The sequence below is a fragment of the Colobus angolensis genome, unplaced genomic scaffold (genome assembly GCF_000951035.1).
Source record: "Colobus angolensis palliatus isolate OR3802 unplaced genomic scaffold, Cang.pa_1.0 Scaffold211, whole genome shotgun sequence".
In the NCBI taxonomy this organism is placed as follows: domain Eukaryota; kingdom Metazoa; phylum Chordata; class Mammalia; order Primates; family Cercopithecidae; genus Colobus; species Colobus angolensis.
The window spans coordinates 921,563-941,736 of NW_012115278.1; the positions used below are offsets into that span (position 1 = coordinate 921,563).

At 58.1% G+C, this 20,174-nt stretch overlaps 1 long non-coding RNA gene across 1 annotated transcript; it reads left to right on the top strand.

Moving 5' to 3' along the window:
• Nucleotides 1-10,919: 10,919 nt before the first annotated feature.
• On the top strand, nucleotides 10,920-19,515 carry LOC105512413. Its single transcript, XR_001001846.1, has 6 exons — nucleotides 10,920-10,974; nucleotides 11,354-11,398; nucleotides 14,474-14,605; nucleotides 15,695-15,819; nucleotides 16,182-16,226; nucleotides 19,390-19,515. It is a non-coding gene; the product is annotated as an uncharacterized LOC105512413 (long non-coding RNA).
• The last annotated feature ends 659 nt before the right edge of the window (nucleotides 19,516-20,174 follow it).

The following is a 20,174-nucleotide window of genomic DNA, read 5'->3' on the forward strand; positions in this document are numbered from 1 at the left end:
GTCGAGACTAGCTCTGGCCAGCATCTGATGGTGGTGCAGTCCCGCCCTGGGATTGGTGGGCTTTGGGACAAGGGGATAGCCCATGTCCCTTCGGGGTCACCCCTTCCTTGTGAGCAAGTGACAGGAAGAGTGTCCTCCTGAGGTGGGAAGGCCTGCTGTGGAAGGTCCTGTCTCAGAAATTTGCTGTCCAGGCTGCTTCTGAGCTATGGGGTCACCTCCATGGTGGCGGGACCTCAGGTGAATGGATCCTACTGGGGTCATGGGCCATGAGCCAGGCCGGGGTGGGGTCCCTGAGTGTCACGCCTCAGGTCATGAGGGTTTCCTCAAGGAGCTGACCTGAATCCCCACCAGGGATGGATGGTTTCTCCAGGTGGGAGATTTCCTTGGAAATCAGTCCCAAGAAGGATGCCTTCCCTGAAACCCTGCAGGAGTAACAGAGGTTCAGGCAGGAGAGGGTTCCTTCAACCCAATGCAGTGCAGATCCTAGCTGAGACTTGGTGCACAGGTCAGTCCTGGAGGACTGCCCAGGCCACATGAGGGCATTCTCAGGGTCTCCGGGGCCAGGAGTCTTATATGGGAGCTCTCTGTCCCCGAGACTTGAAGGGGGACAGTGTGTGGCTGATCCGGCTTACGGAGTCAGACCCTGAACATTCAAGGGTCAGGAATGACCTATGGCCCTGAATGGGACCGACCCTGTTGAGCAATGGAGCAATGGGACATCCCGGTGGTGGCACCTTGAGCCTGGTGGGGGTGGCGCAGCCTCAGTGGGGTTAGGTCAAGACTGAGCTCTGGCTGTCACCTCATGATTGGCCCTGGGAATCGTGGGCTTTGGGCCAAGGGTGCAGCCCGGGTCCCATTGGAGTTCAGCCCTCCCCATAGTGGAGTGGCCAGAAGGGTGGCATCCTGTGGTGGAAGGGCCACTGTGAAGGGTCCTGTCCCAGCAATTTGCTGCCAAGGCTGCTTCTGAGTCATCGGGTCACCTCCAGGGTGATGGGGTCTTGAGCCAAAGGAAAGGAGAGGGCATTATGTGGCCCCTGATTGGCAGAGCGTGGCCCAGCTCTGTGTTTGGGAGGTGTGAGGTGCATGAATGGGGACCCACTAGAGAAGGCACGTGGCCCTGGGGCCCCAGGATGATATTTCTGGTGTGAGCTTATGGAGGGTGCATGAATGTGTGCATTCCATGCCCAGGAGCAGGCTATGTGACTGCCAGGTCTGCAGTGGCGCATGGCATCCAGGCCAGCCTTCTTGGTTTGCCATGAGCTGGTTGGTGGCTCTGGCCCTGCCCAATGGTCCCACTGAGGCCCAGAGTTGTGGGGGGCAGCTGGCGTGGGCAGGGGAGGTGCTCCAGGGTCCTACAGTAGGGTGCAGCCTAGGCGTCTTACTGGAATCCCATGATCCATCTGCCCTGTTCTTTCAGGGTTCAGTGGCAGGGAGGGCCAAGGGTTCCTCACGTGCATGACCGTCACTGTTTTACATGGATCTCATCTCATGAGTCCATGGAGGGAGAGCATGTGTGAGCTAGCACCCCCTGCCCACTTTCCCCTATGGAGGCGTGAAGCCCTGTTTGGACACCTGTCCCTCACCCCTCCAGATGGTGATCCTGGAGGAAGAATTGCATTGGGCCTGCTGGCCCTGACAGTGTCCCTCAGCCGGGTGCTCAGCCCCTGATAAGCTGAAGCTCTGGCCCCTCCTGGTGCCCTGGTCTCCTGCACAAAGCTGTGGTGAGCACATCTGGGTCCCAATGGATGCATGCATGGGTTGAGGGGTTGGTGCCCTGGGTTGGGTCAATGATGAGAACCTTATATTTTTCTGAAGAGAGGTGATGACTTAAAAATCATGCTCAATAGGATTACGCTGAGGCCCAACCTAGGTGAGAATTTTGGAAGAGTATGGTGGGATCCCGAGATCCCCAGCCAGGCCACTGTATTTTGGGCTGGAGTCACTGAGGCCCTGGGCATCTCAAGGGTGCCCAAATCTGTCTCTGCGCCTGTCCATGAGGCAACCCACTTTCCCTGTGCAGGCTTGGTGTCGGCCCTCCCGCTCCCCGTGGATGGGGCATATTGGCGGCTTCTCCCTGAGTACCTGTTCTCCCCTGTGTCTTTCAGTGAGCTCTTCTGCCCAGGTGGTCCTCCTGGCCTTGAGGGGCATAGGTGAGTACGTCCTGCTGGCATCATGGTCCATGAGGCAAGGTGCGTAGGGTTGCCGAAGATCACCCTTTAGACCATGTAGGTTTCCTCAGGGAGCTGACCTGAATCCCCACTGGGGAGGGCTGGTTTCTCCAGGAGGGCGTCTTCCATAGAAACTGGTCCCAAGAAGGACTCCTTCCCTGAAGCTGTGCAGGGGTGACAGTGGTCCAGGCAGGGAAGGGTTCCTTCAAACCAATGCAGTGCAGCTCCTAGCTGAGACTCAGTGCACGGGTCAGGGCTTGAGGACTCCCAGGCAACATGAGGGGATCCATAGGATCTCCGGAGGCCATGGGTGTTAAGCAGGAACTCTCCATCCTTGGGGCTTGCTGGGGGTGGTGGGACGGCGGCAGGGTGTGGGTGATCGAGTTTATGGAGTCAGGCCGTGAAGATTCAAGGGTCAGGCCCCACCCATGGCCCTGATGGGACCAACCCTGTTGAGCAATGGGTCATCCCAGTAGTGCTTCCTTAAGCCTGGTGTGGGCAGCGTGGCTTCAATGGGGTTGGGTCAAGGCTGAGCTCTGGCCTGCATCTGGTGGTTGGCCCTGGAAATTGTGGGCTTTGGGCCAAGGGTGCAGCCTGCCTGCTGCTGGAGGTCATCCTACCCAGAGGTGGAGTGGCCGGAAGGGTGGCAGGCATCCTGTGGTGGAAGGCCCACTGTTGAGGGTCCTGTCCCAGCAAATTGCTGTCCAGGTTGCTTCTGAGCCATGGGTTTACCTCCAGGTAGGCGGGATCTTGAGCCCAAAGAAAGGAGAGGACATCATGTGTCCCCTGAATGGCCGAGAGTGGGGAGAATGTTTGGGGGGTATGTGGTGCATGCATGGGGACCCACCAGAGAAGGCACATGGCCTTGAGGCCCCAGGACACGATTTCTAGCACGCTTATAGAGGGTGTCTGAGGGGGCACTCTCCATGCCCCGGTGCGGGCTATGTGACTACTAGGTCTGCAGCAGTTCGTGGCATCCAGGCTAGCCTCCTAGATTGCTTATAAGCTGATTGATAGCCCTGGCCTGTGCCGAGGGGTCCTGGTGCAGCCCTGGGGTTGTTCAGGGAGCCGGCATGGGCAGTGGAGGTGCTCTTAGGGCCTGCAGTAGGGCACAGCCCAAGTGTTCTTGCTTGAGCGCAGTGAACCGCCTGCCCTGTCCTTCCAGGGTTCAGTAGCAGGGAGGGTCCCATGTCCTCCCTGCTACTGGTCAGTGGAGGTGGGTCAGTGTTCCGCATGGATTCCATCATATGGGTACATGGAAGGAGAGCATGTGTGAGCCGGCACTGCCCGCTCTCTTCCCCGTGAGGCCCTGTTTGGACCCATCCTCCACCTATCTCACCAGATGGTGAGCCCAGAGGAAGATCCCCTGGCTCTGGGCCAGTGTCCGTCAGCCAGATCCCCAGCCCCTGGTGAGCTGAAGCTCAGGACCTTCCTGGTGCCCTGGTCTCCTGCACTGAGCTGTGGTGAGCACATCCGGGTCCTGCTGGATGCATGAGTGGGGAGGGGGGTGCCCTGGGTTGGGTCAATGATGAGAACCTTATATTGTCCTGAAGAGAGGTGATGACTTAAAAATCATGCTCAATAGGATTACGCTGAGGCCCAGCCTAGGTGAGAATTTTGGAAAAGGATGCTGGGATCCCAAGGTCACAGGCAGGGCTACCGTATTTTGGACTAGCGACCTCAAGGCCCTGAAGGGCATCTTGAGGGGATCCAGCCCTGTCTCTGCGCTCCTCCATGAGGCAGCGCTGGCTCCCTGTGTGGGCTTGGTGTTGGTGCTCTGGTTCCTGGACGGGGCATGTGGGCGGCTCCTTCCTGAGCCCCTGTTCTCCCCTGTCTCTTCCAGTGAGCTCTTCTGCCCAGGTGGGCCCCCTGGCATTGACTGGCATAGGTGAGTGGATCCTGCTTGGGTCATGGGTCATGAGTGAGGCAGAGTGGGGTCACCATGCGTCTGCCTTCGGGTCACGAGAATTTCCTAAAAATGTGGACCTGAATTCCCACCGGGGATGAGTTCTCCAGAAAGGCCACTTCCTTGGGAATCGTACCCAAGAAGGATGCCTATCCTGAAGCCCAGCAGGGGCGATGGTGGTCCAGGCAGGAAAGAGTTCATTCAACTCCATGCAGGGCAGCTCCCATCTGAGACTCGGTGCGTCAGTCAGGCCTCGAGGACTGCCCAGGACACATGAGGTGACTACAGAGGCTCTGGGGCACTACAGGGGTTCTGGGGAGAGGGGTAGGCAATAAGGGCCATGGGGATCATGCCATGCAGTTTCAAGGACACCCATGACCCTGAATGAGACTGACCCTGTTGAGCAATGGGCCATCCCAATGGTGCCTCCTTGAGTCTGGTGGTGGGTGGTGCTGTTTCCCTGGGGCTAGGTCAAGGCTGAGCTCTGGCCAGTACCTGTGGTGCTGCAGGCTGGCCATGGAACTCATGGGCTTTGGGCCATGGGGACAGCTTGGGTCATGCTTGGGATCACCCCTTCCCGGAGGTTGAATGGCCTGAGTGGTGGCTTCCTAAGGTGGGAAGTCCTGCTGTTGAGCAACCTGTCCTGAGAATTTGCCACCCAGGCTGCTTCAGAGCCATGGGGTCACCTCCAGGGTGGCAGCCTCTTGGGCCCAAGGAAAGGGGAGCACACCATGTGTCCCTGGATTGGTTGAGTGTGGCCTGACTCTGTGTTTGGGAGGTATGCAGGGCATGGATGGGGACCCATCAGAGAAAGTACATAGCCCTGGAGCCCCAGGCTGTGATTTCCAGTGTGTGTTTGGAGAGGGGCAGGGGCAGGCTCTCGACTGCCAAGTCTGCAGCAGTGTGTGGCATCCAGGCCAGCCTCCTGGTTGGCCATGTGCTGGTTGGTGGCCCTGGCCTGTGCCCAGTGGTCTCAGGGCGGACCTGGCATTGTGCAGGGCAGCCAGCAGGGCAGTGGAGGTGCTCTCGGGACCTGCAGTAGGGTACAGCCTGGACTTTTTGCATGAGACCAGTGACCCGCCTACCTTGTCCTTCCGGGGTTGGGTGGCTGGGAGGGCCAAGGGTGGTCTGTGTCCATCTTCGTGATGCATCAGTGCCCTGCACGGATTCTATCACATGGATATCCCCTGCCCACCTTCCCCACATGGAGGCATGAGGCCCTATTTGGACACGTGTCCTCCTCCTGTCCTAGATGGTGAGCTCAGAGGAAGACTTGCATTGGGCCCAATGGACCCGGGCCAGTGTCTGTCAACCAGGTGCCCAGCTCCTGATGTGCTGAAGCTCAGGCCCTTCCTGGAGCCCTGGTCTCCTGCCCTGAGCTGTGGTGAGCCCGTCTGGGTCCCACTGGATGCATGCACGGGAGGAGGGTGCCCTCGGTTGGGTCGATGATGAGAACCTTATATTGTCTGAAGAGAGGTGATGACTTAAAAATCATGCTCAATAGGATTACGCTGAGGCCCAACCTAGGGGAGAATTTTGGAAGAAGACGCTGGGATCCTGAGGTCCCTGGCAGGGCCACTGTATTTTGGGTTGGAGACCTCAAGGTCCTGAAGGGCATCTTGGCGGCCCCCAGCCCTGTCTCTGCACTCCTCTGTGAGGCAGCCCAGGCTCACGGAGTTTGGTGTCAGTGTCCCATTCCCCAGGGGCAGGGCAGGTTGGCGGCTCCTCCCTGAGTCCTCCTTCTCCCTTGTGTCTTTCAGTGATATCTTCTGCCCAGGTGGCCCCCTGGCCTTGACCAGCATAGGTGAGTGGAACCTGCTGGTGTCATGGGCCATGAGCCAGGCTGCGTGGGGACGCCAGGTCAGCCTTCGGGACAGGAAGGTTTCCTCAGGGAGTGGGGGAATCCCCACTGGGGAAGGATGGGTTCTCCCAGAGGGCCACTTTCTTTCTAATCAGACCCATGGAGGACATTTTCTATGAAGACCTGCAGAAGTGATGATGTTTCAAGCAGCAAAGGGTTTTTACAGCTCCTGCAGGGCAGACAGCTCCCAGATGAGATTCCGTGCACACAGGCTGTGAGGCACCACAGGGGTCATGCAGGAGCTCTCGGTCTTCAGGCTTGTGGTGGGGGTGGTGACTGAGTGATCAGGCCCACAGCATCAGGCCACGGTGTTTCAAGCATCGCTCCCACCCATGGCCCTGAATGTGACTGATGCTGTTAAGCAATGAGCCATCCCAGTGGCTCCACATTGAACCTGGTAGGGGTGTGTCACTGTTTCAGTGGGAATGGGTCAATGTTGAGCTCTGGCCAGCAGCTGATGGTACTGCAGGCTGGCCCAGGGACTTGTGGGCTTTGGGCCAGGTCAGCAGCTCGAGTTCTGCTGGGGGTCACATCTTTCCTGAGTTCCAGTGTCAGGATGCGTGGCCTCCTTAAGTGGGAAGGCCTGCTGTGGTGGGACCTGTCCCAGGAGTTTGCTGCCCAGGCTGCTTCTAAGCCATGGCGTCACCTCCAGGTGGTGGGGTCTTGGGCCCAAGGAGCAGAGAAGACACCATGTGGCCCCCGATTGGTCGAGTATGGCCTGGCTCTGAGTTTGGGAGGTGTGTAGGGCATGGATGGGGACCCACCAAAGAAAGCATGGGCCTGTGGGGCCCCAGGCTGCGATTTTCAATGCACACTTGGAGAGAGCACCTGGTGGGGTGCCCACCATGCCCAAGGGCAGGCTATGCAACTACCAGGTCTGCAGCAGTGCCTGGTATCAGGACCAGCCTCCTTTGTTGACCGTGAGCTGGTTGGTGGCCGTACCCCGTGTCCAGTGGTCTCTGTGCAGCCCTGAGGTCATGTGGAGCAGCCGGTGTGGGCAGTGGAGGTTATCTTGAGGCATGCAGTAGGCACAGCCCAGGCGTCTTGCCCGAGCCCCGTGACCTCCCTGCCTTGTCCTTCCAGGGTTAGGTGGCAGGGAGGCCCAAGGGTACCTTGTGTCCATGGCAGGTCAGTATTTCACATGAATCCCATCACATGGGCCCTCCTGTTGTCTCCCCAGATGGTGAGCCTGGAGGAAGACTTGCATTCGGCCTGCTGTGCCCAGGCCAGAGGCTATCAGCCAGGTGCCCAAGTCCTGTTGCACAAAGCTTGGGCCCTTCCTGGTGCCCTGGTCTCCTTCATGGAGCTGGTGAGCCCATCCAGGTTCTTCTGGATGTATGCATGGGGAGCAGGGTGCACTGGGTTGGGTCAATGATGAGAACCTTATACTGTCCTGAAGAGAGGTGATGACTTAAAAATCATGCTCAATAGGATTACGCTGAGGCCCAGCCTAGGTGACAATTTTGAAAGTGGACACTGGGAATCATGAGGTCCCTGACAGGGTCACTCTATTTTGGGCTGGAGACCCGGAGGCCCTCAAGGGCCTCTCATGGGGACCCAGCCCTGTCTCTGCGCTCCTCCATGAAGCACAGCAGGCTCCATGTGTGGACTTGGTGTCAGCACACCTGTTTCCTGAGCGCAGGGCACATTGGTGGCTGTTCCCTGAGTCCTCATTCTCACCTTGTGTCTTTCAGTGAACTCTTCAGCTCAGAAGGGTCCCTTGGCCTTGACTAGCATAGGTGAGTGCATCCTGCTGCTGTCATGGGCCATGAGTCAGGCCACATGGGGTCACTGAGGGTCAGTCTTTAGGACAGGAGGGTTTCCTCAGGGAACCAACCTGTATTTCCACTGGGGAGGGACAGTTTCTCCAGGAGGGCGGCTTCCTTGGGAATTGTACCCAAGACGTTGCTTTCCTGAAGCCCTGCAGGGATGGCAGTGGTCCAGGCAGGTCCTTCATCCCCATGCAGAGGAGCTCCTAGCTGAGACTCGGTGCGTGTGTTGGCCTCGAGGACTGCCCAGACCACATGACAGGGGCCACAGGGCCTCCGGGGCACCACGGAGGCCATGCAAGAGCTCTCTTTCCCCAGACAGAGGTGCTTGAATGAGCCCATGGGTTTGGGCCATGGAGATTCAAGGATTACACCCCAACCATGGCTCAAAATGGGACTGTTGAGCTATGGACCATCCCATGGCGCCTCTTTGAGCTTGGTTGGGAGCAGGGCTATTTCCCTGGGTTTGGGTCAAGGCTGAGCTCTGGCCAGTGCCTGGTGGGGCTGTGGGCCAGACCTGGGACTCATGGGCTTTAGGCCAAGTCGACAGCCTGTGTCCTGCTACAGGTCACCCCTTCCCCATGAGTAAGTGGCTGGAAGAGTGGAATGTGTGGTGGGAAGGCCTGCTGTTGATGGTCCTGTCCCAGAAATTTGCTGCCCAGGCTTTTTCTGTGCCATGGAGTCATGTCCAGGGAGGCAGGGTCTTGGGCCTAAGGAAAGGAAAGGACACCATGTGGCCCAGGATTGGCCAAGGGTGGCCTGGCTGTGTGTTTGGGACACATGTGGGGCATTGATGGGGACCCACCAGAGAAAGCACATGGCCCTGGGACTCCAGGCTGCAATTTCAGGTGTGACTTGGAGAGAGCACCTGGGCAGGTGCCCACCACGCCCAGGGGCAGGCTATGCAACTTCCATGTCCACAGCTGCAGATGGCTTCTGGTCCAGCCTCCTTGGTTGGCCGTGAGCATGTCGGTGACCCTGTCCCATGCTCAGTGGTCCTGGGGTAGACCTGGCTGGTGCAAAGGAGAAGCCAGAGGGCACACTGGAGGAACCCTCAAGGTCTGCAATAGCATGAAGACCAGGGATCTTGCCCAAGCCCAGTGATCCACCTGCCCTGTTTTTTCAGGGTTTGATGATGGGAAGGGCCGAGGGTGCCCTGTATCCATGACAGGTCAGTGTTCCACATGGATCCCATCACATGGGTATCCCTTACCCCATTCCCCACCTGGAGGTGTGAGGCCCTGTTCAGACACATGTCCTCCTCCTGTCCATCCAGATGGTGAGCCTGAAGGACGACTTACGTCAGGACCAATGGACCCTGGCAAGCGTCCATCAGCCAGGTGTTCAGCCCCTGGTTCGCTGAAGCTCAGGCCCTTCCTGGTGCCCTGGTCTCCTGCCCTGACCTGTGGTGAGCACATCTGGGTCCTGCTGGATGCATGTGTGGGGAAGGGGGGTGCCCTAGGTTGGGTCAATGATGAGAACCCTATATTGTGTTGAAGAGAGGTGATGACTTAAAATTACCATGCTCAATGATTACGCTGAGGCCCAACCTAGGTGAGAAATTTGGAAGAGGATGCTGGGATCCCAAGATTTCCGGCAGGGCCACTGTATTTTGGGCTGGAGCCCTGGAGGCCCTGAAGGGTATCTGAAGGAGGCCCAACTCGGTCTCTGCGCTCCTCCGTGAGGCAGCCCAGGCTCCCTGTGCGGGCTTGGTGTTGGCCCTTCTGTTCCCCAGGGACATGGCACATGGGTGGCTCCTCCCTGAGCCCTGGTTCTTCTCCCATTGTGTCTTTCAGTGAACTCTTCTGCCAAGGGGTGGCCTCCTGGCATTGACCAACATAGGTGAGTGGATCCTGCTGGTGTCATAGTCCATGAGCCAGGCTGCTTAGGGTTGCTGAGGGTCAGACTTTGGGCCATGAGGGTTTCCTTAGGGAGCCGACCCTAATTCCCACCAGGGAGGCATAGTTTCTCCAGGAGGGCAGCTTCCTTGGGAATCTTACCCGAGGAGGATGGCTTCCCTGAAGCCCTGCAGGGGTGATGATGGTCCAGATAGCAAAGGGTTCCATCACCCAGTTGAGACTTGGTGTGCGGGTCAGGTCTTGAGGACTGCCTAGGTCACATGAGGGGGGCCAGAAGGACTCCGGGTTGCCACGGGTATCACATGGGAGCTCTTGGTTCCCAGGCATGTTCCTGGGGGGTGGTGACCGGGTCGAGCCACAGAGGTTCAAGGATCTCATCCCACCTGTGGCCCTGAATGGGGCCGATCCTGTTGAACAATGGGCCATCCCAGTGGCACATATTGAGCCTGGTCAGGGGTGGTGCAGTTTCAATGGGGTTGGTCAAGGTTGAGATCTGGCTGGCTCCTGGTGGTGCTTCAGGCCAGTCCTGTGACCCATGGGCTTTGGGCTGAGGGGGCAGCCTGTATCCCATGGGGGTCACCTGTTTTCCACGTTTGAGTGGCAGTAACAGTGGCATTCTGAGGTGGGAAGGTCCACTGTCTAGGGTCTTGTACCGGGAATTTGCCATCCCGGCTTCTGAGCCATGGGGTCACCTCCAGGTTTGCGGGATCTTGGGCCCAAGGAAACGAGAAGATACCATGTGGCCCTTGATTGACCGAGTGTGGCCCGGCTCTCTGTTTGGGAGGTGTGTGGGTTATGGATGGGGTCCCACCAGTGAAAGCACGTGGCCTGGGTCCCCAGGCTGTGATTTTCAGTGCACACTTGGGGAGGGCTCCTCAGTGGGTGCCCACCATGCCCAGAGGCAGGCTATGTGACTGCCAGGTTTGCAATGGTGCATAGCTTCCAGTCTACCCTCCTTGGTTGACCAGGAGCGGGCTGGTGGCCGTGGCCCATGCCCAGTGGTCACAGGGCAACCCTGGGATCATGCAGGGGAGCTGGCGGGGCCAGTGGAGGTGTTCTCCCGACCAGAAGTAGGGTGCAGCCCAGGTGTCTGGCCCGAACCCAGTGACCAGCCTGCCCTGCTTTTTCAGGATTTGGTGATGGGGACAGCCAAGGGTGCCCTGCATCCACGACCAGTCAGTGTTCCACATGGAACCCATTACAGGGATATCCCTTACCCCCTTCTCCACATGGAGATGTGAGGACCTATTTGGACACATGTCCTTCTCCTGTTCCCCCAGATGGTGAGCCTGGAGGAAGACTTGCATTGGGCCCAATGGCCCTGGACCAGTGTCTGTCAACCAGTTCCCAGTCCCAGGTACACTGAAGCTCAGGCCTCTCCTGGTGCCCTGGTCTCCTGCACTGAGCTGTGGTGAGCATATCCTGGTCCTGCTGGATGCAAGTGCGGGGAGGGGTTGTCCTAGGTTGGGTCAATGATGAGAACCTTATAATGTTCTGAAGAGAGGTGATGACTTAAAAATCATGCTCAATAGGATTACGCTGAGGCCCAGCCTAGGTGATAATTTTGGAAGAGGACACTCGGATCCCAAAGTCCCCAGCAGGGCCCTTGTATTTTAGGCTGAAGACTTCAAGGCTCTGAAGGGCATCTGGAGGTGGCTCAACCTGTCTCTGCTCTCCTCTATGAGGCAGCCCAGGCTCCCTCTGTGGGCTTGCTGTGACACTCCAGTTCCCTGGGCCAGGAAACATTGGTGGCTCCTCCCTCAGCCCCTGTTCTTCCCTGTGTCTTTCAGTGAGCTCTTCTGCCCAGGCAGGCCCCCTGGCATTGACTGGCATAGGTGAGTGGATCCTGCTGGGGTCATGGGTCATGAGCCAGGCCACATGAGTCCCCGAGGGTCAGTGTTATGGCCATAAGGGTTTTTTCTCAGGAAGCCAACCTGAGTTCCCACCGGGGAGGCATAGGTTCTCCAGGAGGGTGGCGTTTTGGAGAATCAGACCCAAGGGGGACACTTTCTCTGAAGCCCTGCAGGGGTGATGGTGGTCCAGGCAGGAAAGGGTTTTTTTCAGCCCCACACAGGGCAGCTCCTAGCTGAGACTCGGGGCTTGGGTCAGACCTCAAGGATTGCCCAGGCCACGTGAGGGGGACTGAGAGCCTCTGGGGCGCCACAGGGGTCACATGGGAGCTCTCGGTGCCTGGCATGTGGTGCACAAATGGGCCTCTTGGGTTTGGTCATGGAGATTCAAGGATCTCACCCTACCATGGCCCTGAATGGGACGGTCCCTGTTGAGCAATGAGCCATCCCAGTGGGTCTCCTGGAGCCTGGTTGGGGGGTGGTGTTTTTTCCCTGGGGTTGGGTGAAAGCGGAGTTCTGACCGGCACCTGATGGTGCTGCAGGTCAGCACTGGGACTCATGGGCATTGGGCCAAGGGGGAGCCTGCATCCCAGTGGGGGTTCACCCTTTTTCCAACGTCAAGTATCTGGAAGGGTGGCCTCCTGAGGTGGGAAGGCCTGCTGTCGAGGGCCGTGTCCCAGGAATTTGTCACTCAAGCTTCTTCTGAGCTTTGGGGTCACATCCGGGGTGACGGGGTCTTGGGCCCAAGCAAAAGAGAGAGCACCATGTGTCTCCCGATTGACCAAGTGTGGCTGTCTGTGTGTGGGGGAGGTGTATGGAGTATGGATGGGGACCCACCAGAGAAAGCACGTTGGCACTGCAGCCCCAGGCTATGATTTCTGGTGCATGCTTGGAGAGGGTGCCTGGACAAGTGTGCCATGCCCAGTGGCAGGCTTTGCAACTGCCAGGTTTTCAGCAGGGTGTGACATCTGGGCCAGCCTCCTTGGTTGGCTGTGACCTGGCTGGTGGCCCAGGTCTGTGCCTAGTGGCCCCAGGGCAGCCCTGGGGTCATGCAGGGGAGCCATTTTGAACAGTGGAGGTGCTCTGGGGGCCTGTCTATGGTGCAGCCTACGTTTTTTGCTCAAGCCCAGTGACCCACCTGCCATTTCCTTTTTAGGTTCGGTGGAAGGGAGGGCCACATACTTAACAGTGCACCACATACTTAACAAGTCAGTATTTCACATTGAACTCATCACATGTGTCCATGGAGGGCGAGCAAGGGTGAGCTGGCACCCCTGACCCCCTTCCCCACATGGAGGTCAGTTTGGACACAAGTCTTCCTCCTGTCTCCCCAGATGGTGACCTCAGAAGGAAACTTGTGTTGGGCCTGCTGTCCCTGGGCCAGTGTCAGTCAGCCAGGTACCCACCCCCAGTGTGCTGAAGCTTGGGCCCTTCCTGGTACTCTTGGCTCCTGCACTGAGCTGTGGTCAGCCCATCTGGGTCCTGCTGGATGCATGCGCAAGGAGGGGATACCCTGGGTTGGGCCAATGATGAGAACCTTAAATTGTCCTGAAGAGAGGTGATGACTTAAAAATCATGCTCAATAGGATTATGCTGAGGCCCAGCCTAGGTGAGAATTTTGGAAGAGGGCACTGGGATTCTGAGGTCCCTGACAGAGCAAATGTATTTTGGGCTGGAGACCTTGAGGCCCTAAATGGCATCTGGTGGACCCAACCCTGTCTCTGCACTCCTCCGTGAGACAGCCCAGGCTCCCTGCACTGGCTTGGTATCTGGGCTCCAGGTTCCCAGGGGCAGGGCACATTGGAGGCTCCTTCCTGAGCCCCTACTCTCCCTTGTGTCTTTCAGTGAGCTCCTCTGTCCAAGTGGTCCCCCCAGCCTTGAGCGGCACAGGTGAGTACATCCTGTTTTGGTCATGGGCCATGAGTGATGCAGCATGGGGTCCACGACATTCAGCCTTCAGGCCACTAGGGTTTTCTCAGGCTGCCAACCTACTCCCCACGAGGGAGGGATGGTTTCTCCAGGAGGGCTGCTTCCTTTGGAATCTGACCCAAGGAGCACATCTTTTCTGAAGCCCTGCAGGGGTGACAGTGGTCCAGGCAGGAAGGGGTTCCTTCAACCCAATGTAGGGCAGCTCCCAGCTGAAACTTGGTGGCCAGGTCAGGCCTGGAGTACTGCCCAAGGCACCTGGGGAGATGGGGCACAGGGGATGCAGTGCACCCTGGAGGTCACACTGGAGTTCTCTCTCCCTGGAGTGCGGTGAGTGACTGGGTCCACACGGTCAGGCTGTGGAGATTCAAGGAATGCTCCACACCCATGGCCTTGAATGGGACCAACCCTGTTGAGCAATGGGCCATCTTAGTGGCACCTCCTTGAGCCTGGTGGGGAATGGCACTGTTTCAATGAGGTTGGGTCAAGGCTGAGCTCTGGCTGGCACCCGGTGGTGCTGCAGGCTGGCTCTGAGACTTGGGGGTTTTGGGTCAAGGGAGCAGGGGTCACCTCAGGGTGGCAAGGTCTTGAGCCCAAGGAAAGGAGTTGACACCATCTGGTTCCTGATTGCCTGAGTATGACTGGGCTCTGTGTGGTGGAGTTGAGCAGGGCATGGATGGGTACCCACCAGAGAAAGCATGTGGTCCCTAGGCTCGGAGAGGGTGCCAGGGCTTGTGCCCACCACGCTCAGGTGCTGGCTCTGGGACAGCCAGATCTGCAGTGGCTGTTGGCATCTGGGCCAACCACCTAGGTTGGCCAGGAGCTGGTTGATGGCCCTGTCCTGTTCCCTGTGTCCCCAGTATGGCTGTGGGGTCATGTGTGGGAACCGGCCTGAGCAGTGGAGGTGCTCTTGGGGCCTGCAGTAGAGTGCAGCCCAGGCACCTTGCCCAAGTCAGGTGACATGCTTGTCCTGTCTTTCCAGGGTTTCATGACAGGGAGGGCCAAGGGTACCCAGTATCCATATTGGGTCAGTGTTCAGTATGGATCCCATCACATGGGTTTCCCTTAACCCCTTCCCTGCATTGGTGTGTAAGGCCCTGGTTGGGCACACATGTCCTCCTCCTGTCTCTCCAGATGGTGAGCCTGGAGGAAGACTTGTGTTGGACACACAGGCTGAGGGCCAGTGTCTGTCAGCCAGGTGCTCAGCCCCCAGTGGGCTAAAACTCTGACCATTCCTGGCACCCTGCTCTCCTGCACTGTGCTGTGGTGAGCACATCTGGGTTCCACTGGTTGTTTGTGCAGGGAGGGGGTTCCCTAGGTTGGGTCAATGATGAGAACAGGGCCACATAAGGGGGACCAGAGGAGCTACGGGGTGCCATGCTGTAACAAGGGAGCTCTTGGTCCCTGGAGTATGGTGTGTGAACGGGTCCATGGGGTTGGGTAGCAGAGATTCAAGGATCCCACCCTACCCATGGCCCTGAATGCGACCATCCCTGTTGAGCAACGGGCCATCCCAGTGGGTCTCCTGGAGCCTGGTGGGGGGTGGGTTGTTTCCCTGCAGTTGGGTCAAGGTTGGCTCTGGCTGGCACCTGGTGGTGCTGCAGGTCAGTCCTGGGACTCATGGGCTTTGGGCCAAGGGGCAGCCCACATCCCGCTGGGGGCCACCCAAGTGTGAAAGATGGCCTCCTGAGTTGGGAAGGACCACTACTGAGGCACCTGTACTGGGAATTTGTTGCTCAGGCTGCATGGGAGTCATGGTATCACCTCCATGGTGGCGGGGTCTTGGGACCAAGCAAAGGGGAGGGCACCATGAGTCTCCAGATTGGCTATGTGTGACTGGCTCTGCGTCTGGGAGGTATGTGGAGTATGGATGGGGACCCACCAGAGAAAACAAGTGGCCCTGAGGCCCCAGGCTGTCTTTTCTGGTGCCTGCATGGAGAGGGTGCCTGTATGCACGCCCCGCATGCCCAAGGGCAGGGTATGCCACTGTCAAGTCTGCAGCGGTGCATGGCATATGGGCCAGCCTCCTTGGTTGGCTGTGACCTGGCTGGCGGCCCGGACCTGTGCCCAGTGGTCCCAGGGCATCCCTGGGGTCATGCGGAGGAGCCGTTTTGGCCAGCGAAAGTGCTCTCAGGTCCTGTAGTCCTGTATACCCTGGGCATTTTGCCTGAGCCCAGTGACCTACCTGCCTTGTCCTTCATGGCTTCGGTGGCAGGGAGAGACACCTGCGAAGGTGATGAGTCAGTATTTTGCATGGATCTCGTCACATGTGTCCATGGAGGGGGAGCAAGCATGAGCTGGCACCCAACACTCCCTTCTCCACATGGAGGGAGTGTCCTCCACCTATTCCCCCAGATGGTGAGGCTTCTGTTGGGCTCGCTTTTCCTGGGCCAGTGTCCATCAGCCAGGTGCTTAGCCCTCAGTGCACTGAAGCTCCAGCCCTTCCTGGTGCCCTGGTCTCCTGCACTGCGCTGTGGTGAGCACATCCGAGTTCCACTGGATGTTTGTGTGGGGAGGGGGTTCTCTGGGTTGGGTCAATGATGAGAACCTTATATTCTTCTGAAGAGAGGTGATGACTTAAAAATCATGCTCAATAGGATTACGCTGAGGCCCAGCCTAGGGGAGAATTTTGGAAAAGGGTGCTGGGATCCCAAGGTTCCCAACAGGGCCAGTGTATTTTGGACTGGAGACCTGGAGGCTCTGAAGGGCATCTGGAGGTGGTCCAACCTATCTCTGTGCTCTAGGTTCCCTGTGTGGGCTTGGTGTCGGTGCTCCCATTCCCCGGGGGCAGGGAATGTTGGTGGCTCCTTCCTGAGTCCCTGTTCTCGCCTTTGTCTTTCAGTGAGCTCTTTCACCTAGGAGGGCCACTTGGCATTGACTGACATAGGTAAGTGGATCCTGCTGGTGTTATGGATCATGAGCCAGACCATGTGGGGTCCCCGAGGATCAGCCTTTGGGCCACAAGGGTTTTCTCAGAGAGCAGACCTGAATTTCCACCTGAAATGGAAGTATTCTCCTGGAAGGCAGCCTTTTTGGAATCAGACCCAAGGAGGACACTTTCTCTGAAGCCCTGAAGGGGTGATGGTGGTCCAGGCAGGAAAGGGTTCCTTCTGCCCAAAGCAGGACAGTGCCCAGTTGAGACTTGGTGCTGTGGTAGGGTCTTGAGGACTGCCCAGGCTACATGAGGGGGGCCAGAGGGGCTACGGAGTGCCATGGGGATAATGGAGGGCTCTTGGTCCCCAAAGTGTGGTGTGTGAATGGACCCATGGTGCTGAGTTGTGGAGATTCAAGGATTGTGTCCCACCTATGGCCCTGAATGCGACTGTCCCTGTTTAGCAATGGGCCATCTCAGTGGGTCTCCTGGAGGCTGATGGGGGGCAGAGTTGTTTCCCTGTGAGTGGGTTAAGGTGGAGCTCTGGCCGGCACCTGGTAGTGCTGAAGGTCAGCCCTGGGACTCGTGGGCTTTTGGCCAAGGGACAACCTGCATCCCCTGGGGGTCATCCTATCTCCGAAGTCAAGTGTCGTGATGGGTGGCCTCCTGAAGTGGGAAAGCTTGCTGTCAAGGAACCTATCCTAGGATTTTCTGCTCAGGCTGCTTCTAAGCCATGGCATCACCTCCAGGGTGATGGGGTCTTGGGAACAAGCAAAGGAGAGGGCACCATGTTGCTCCGGATTGGGCAAGTGTGGCCTAGCTCTGTGTGTGTGAGGTGGAGAGAGCATGGATGGTGACCCACCAGAGAAAGCATGTGACCCTGCAGCTCTAGGTTGTGGTTTCTATACACACTTGGAGATGGCATCTTGATGCGTGCCCAGCACGCCCAGGGGCAGACTATGCGATAGCCAGGTCTGCAGCGGTGTGTGGCATCTGGGCCAGCCACCTTGGTTGGCCATGAGCTGCCTCATGGCCCTGGCCCATGCCCACTTGTGGGGTCGTGTGGGGAGCCATCTTTGGCAGTGGAGATGGATTCGGGGCCTGCAGTATGACACAACCCGTGCATTTTGCCTGAGTCTAGTGACTTGCCTGCCCTTTTCCTCCAGGGTTTGGTGGCAGGGAGGGCTAAGGGTGCCCTGCGTTGGTGATGAGTCAGTACTTCACATGGATCTCATCGCATGTGTCCATGGAGGGCGAGCAAATGTGAGCTCCCACCCCCTACTGCCTTCCCCACACGGAGGTCAGTGTCCCCCAGATGGTGAGACCGAAGAAAGACTTGCATTGGGCCCACTGTTCTTGGGCCAATGTCAGTCAGCCAGGTGCCCAGCTCCAAGTGTGCTGAAGCTTGGGCTTTTGCTGGCATGCTCAGCTCCTGCACTGAGCCGGGGTGAGCACATCAGGGTCCTGCTAGAAGCATGCGCGGGGAGGGGTGTGCCCTGGGTTAGGCTGATGATGAGAACCTTATATTGTTCTGAAGAAAGGTGATGAATTAAAAATCATGCTCAATAGGATTACACTGAAGCCCAGGATAGGTAAGAATTAGGAAAGACGATGCGGGGATCCAAAGATCTCTAGCAAGGCCACACTTTTTTGCACTGGAGAACTTGAGAACGTGAAGGGCATCTTGTGGGGGCCCAGCGCTGTCTGTGTGCTCCTGGGCTTCAAAGGGAGCCCAGGCTCCCCTTGAAGGCTTGGTGTCCGTGCTCCACTTCCCCGGGGACAGGGCAATTTGGCGGCCCCTTCCTGAGCCCTCCTTCTTCCCTGTGTCTTTCAGTGAGCTCTTCCGCCCAGGTGAGTCTCCTGGCTTTGAGTGGCATAGGTCAGCGCATCCTGTTGGGGTCATGGGCCATGAGTGAGGCAGCATGGGGTCATCGAGAATCAGCCTTTGGGCCAACTAGGGTTTTCTCAGGGAGCCAACCAAATACCCACCGGGAGGGATGGTTCCTCCAGGAGGATCGCTTCCTTGGGAATTTGACCCTAGGAGCACGTATTTCCTGAAGCCCTGCAGGGTGACGGTGGTCCAGACAGGAAAGGGTTCCTTCAGCCCAACAGAGCAGCTCCCAGCTGAAACTCGGTGGGCAGGTCAGGCCTCGAGGACTGCCCAGGCCACATGATGGAGGCCACAGGGGCTCTGGGGTGCCCTGGGGATCATGCTGGAGTTCTTCCTCCAAGAGGGGTGGGTGATAGGGCTCCTCCAGTCAGGCTGCGGAGATTTGAAGAATGAGCCCCACCCACAGCCCTGAACGGGACCAACCCTGTTGAGCAATGGGCCATTTTAGTGGTGCTTCCTTGAGCCTGTTGGGGGTGGCGCTGTTTCAATGCAGTTGGGTCAAGACTGAGCTGTTGCCTGGTGGTGCTGCGGGTCGGCCCTGGGGCTCATGGGCTTTAGGCCCAGGGGGCAGCTCCTGTCCCACTGGAGTAATCCCTTCCTTGAGGTCTAGTGGTGGGAAGAGTGGCCTCCTGAGGTGGGAAGACCTGCTGTCAAGGGGACTTGTCTTGGGAATTTGCCACCTAGGCTGCTTCTGAGCCATGGAGTCACCTATAGGGTGGCAGGGTCTTGAGCCCACAGAAAGGAGAGGACCATGTGGTTCCTGATTGGCTGAGTGTGGCCCGGCTCTGTGTGTGGGAGGTGTGCAGGGCATGGATGGGGCTCATCAGAGAAAGCATGTGGCCCTGGAAGCCCCTGGACTTTGATTTCTGGTGCATGCTTGGAGTGGGCACCAGGGTGGCCCTACCATGCCTGGGGCAGGCTTTGTGACTGCCAGGTCTGAGTGGCTCTTGGCATCAGGACCAGCCTCCTTGACTCAACCAACCTTGAGCAGGTTGGTTGCCCTGGTCCCAGTGCAACCTGGGGTTGCTCAGGGAATCCGGCCCGGGCAGTGGAGGTGCTCTTGGGGCCTGCAGTAGGGCACAGCCCAGACCTCTCGCCTGAGCCCAGTAACCCGCTTGCCCTGTCTTTTCAGGGTTTGGTGGCAGGGAGGGCCAAGGGTGCTCACTCCACGTCCGTGTTGGGTCAGTGTTCTGTAGGGATCCCATCACAAGGGTATCCCCTAACCACCTTCCCTGCATTGATACATGAGGCCCTGGTTGGACACATGTCCTCCTCCTTTCCCTACAGATGGTGACCCTAGAGAAAGACTTGAGTTGGGCCCGAAGGCCCCGGGGCCAGTGTCCATCAGTCAGGTGCTCAGCTCCTAGTGCACTGAAACTCCAACCCTTCCTGGTTCCCTGGTCTCTTGCACTGGGCTGTGGTGAGCACAACCGGGTCCCGCTGGATGCATGTGTGGGGAGGGGAGTGCCCTGAGTTGGGTTGGTGATGAGAACCTTATATTGTTCTGAAGAGAGGTGATGACTTAAAAATCATGCTCAATAGGATTACGCTGAGGCCCAGCCTAGGTGAGAATGTTGGAAGAGGGCGATAGGATTCTGAGGTCCTTGGCAGAGCCACACTGTATTTTGAGCTGGAGACTTGGAGTCCCTGAAAGGGCATCTGGTAGGGGCCCAACCCTGCCTCTCTGATCCTGCATGAAGGAGGTCCCCAGGCTCCCTGTCCAGGCTTGGTGCTGGTGCTCTGGTACCCCAGGGACGGAACAGGTTGGTGACTCTTTCCCGAGCCCCTGTTCTCCCTTTCAGTGAGCTTTTCCACCAAGGTGGGTACCCTGGCATTGACTGGCCTCCTTGGTTGGCCATGACCTGGCTGGTGGCCCAGGCCTGTGCCCAGTGGTCCCAGGGCAGCCCTGGTGTCATACAGGGGAGCTGCTTTGAGCAGTGGAGGTGCTCTCCAGGCCTGAAATACAGCACAATCTGGGCGTTTTGCCTGAGCCCAGTGACCTGCCTGCCTTGTCCTTCCTGAGTTTGGTGGCAGGGAGGGCCAAGGGTGCCCTGGTCAGTGATGAGTCAGTA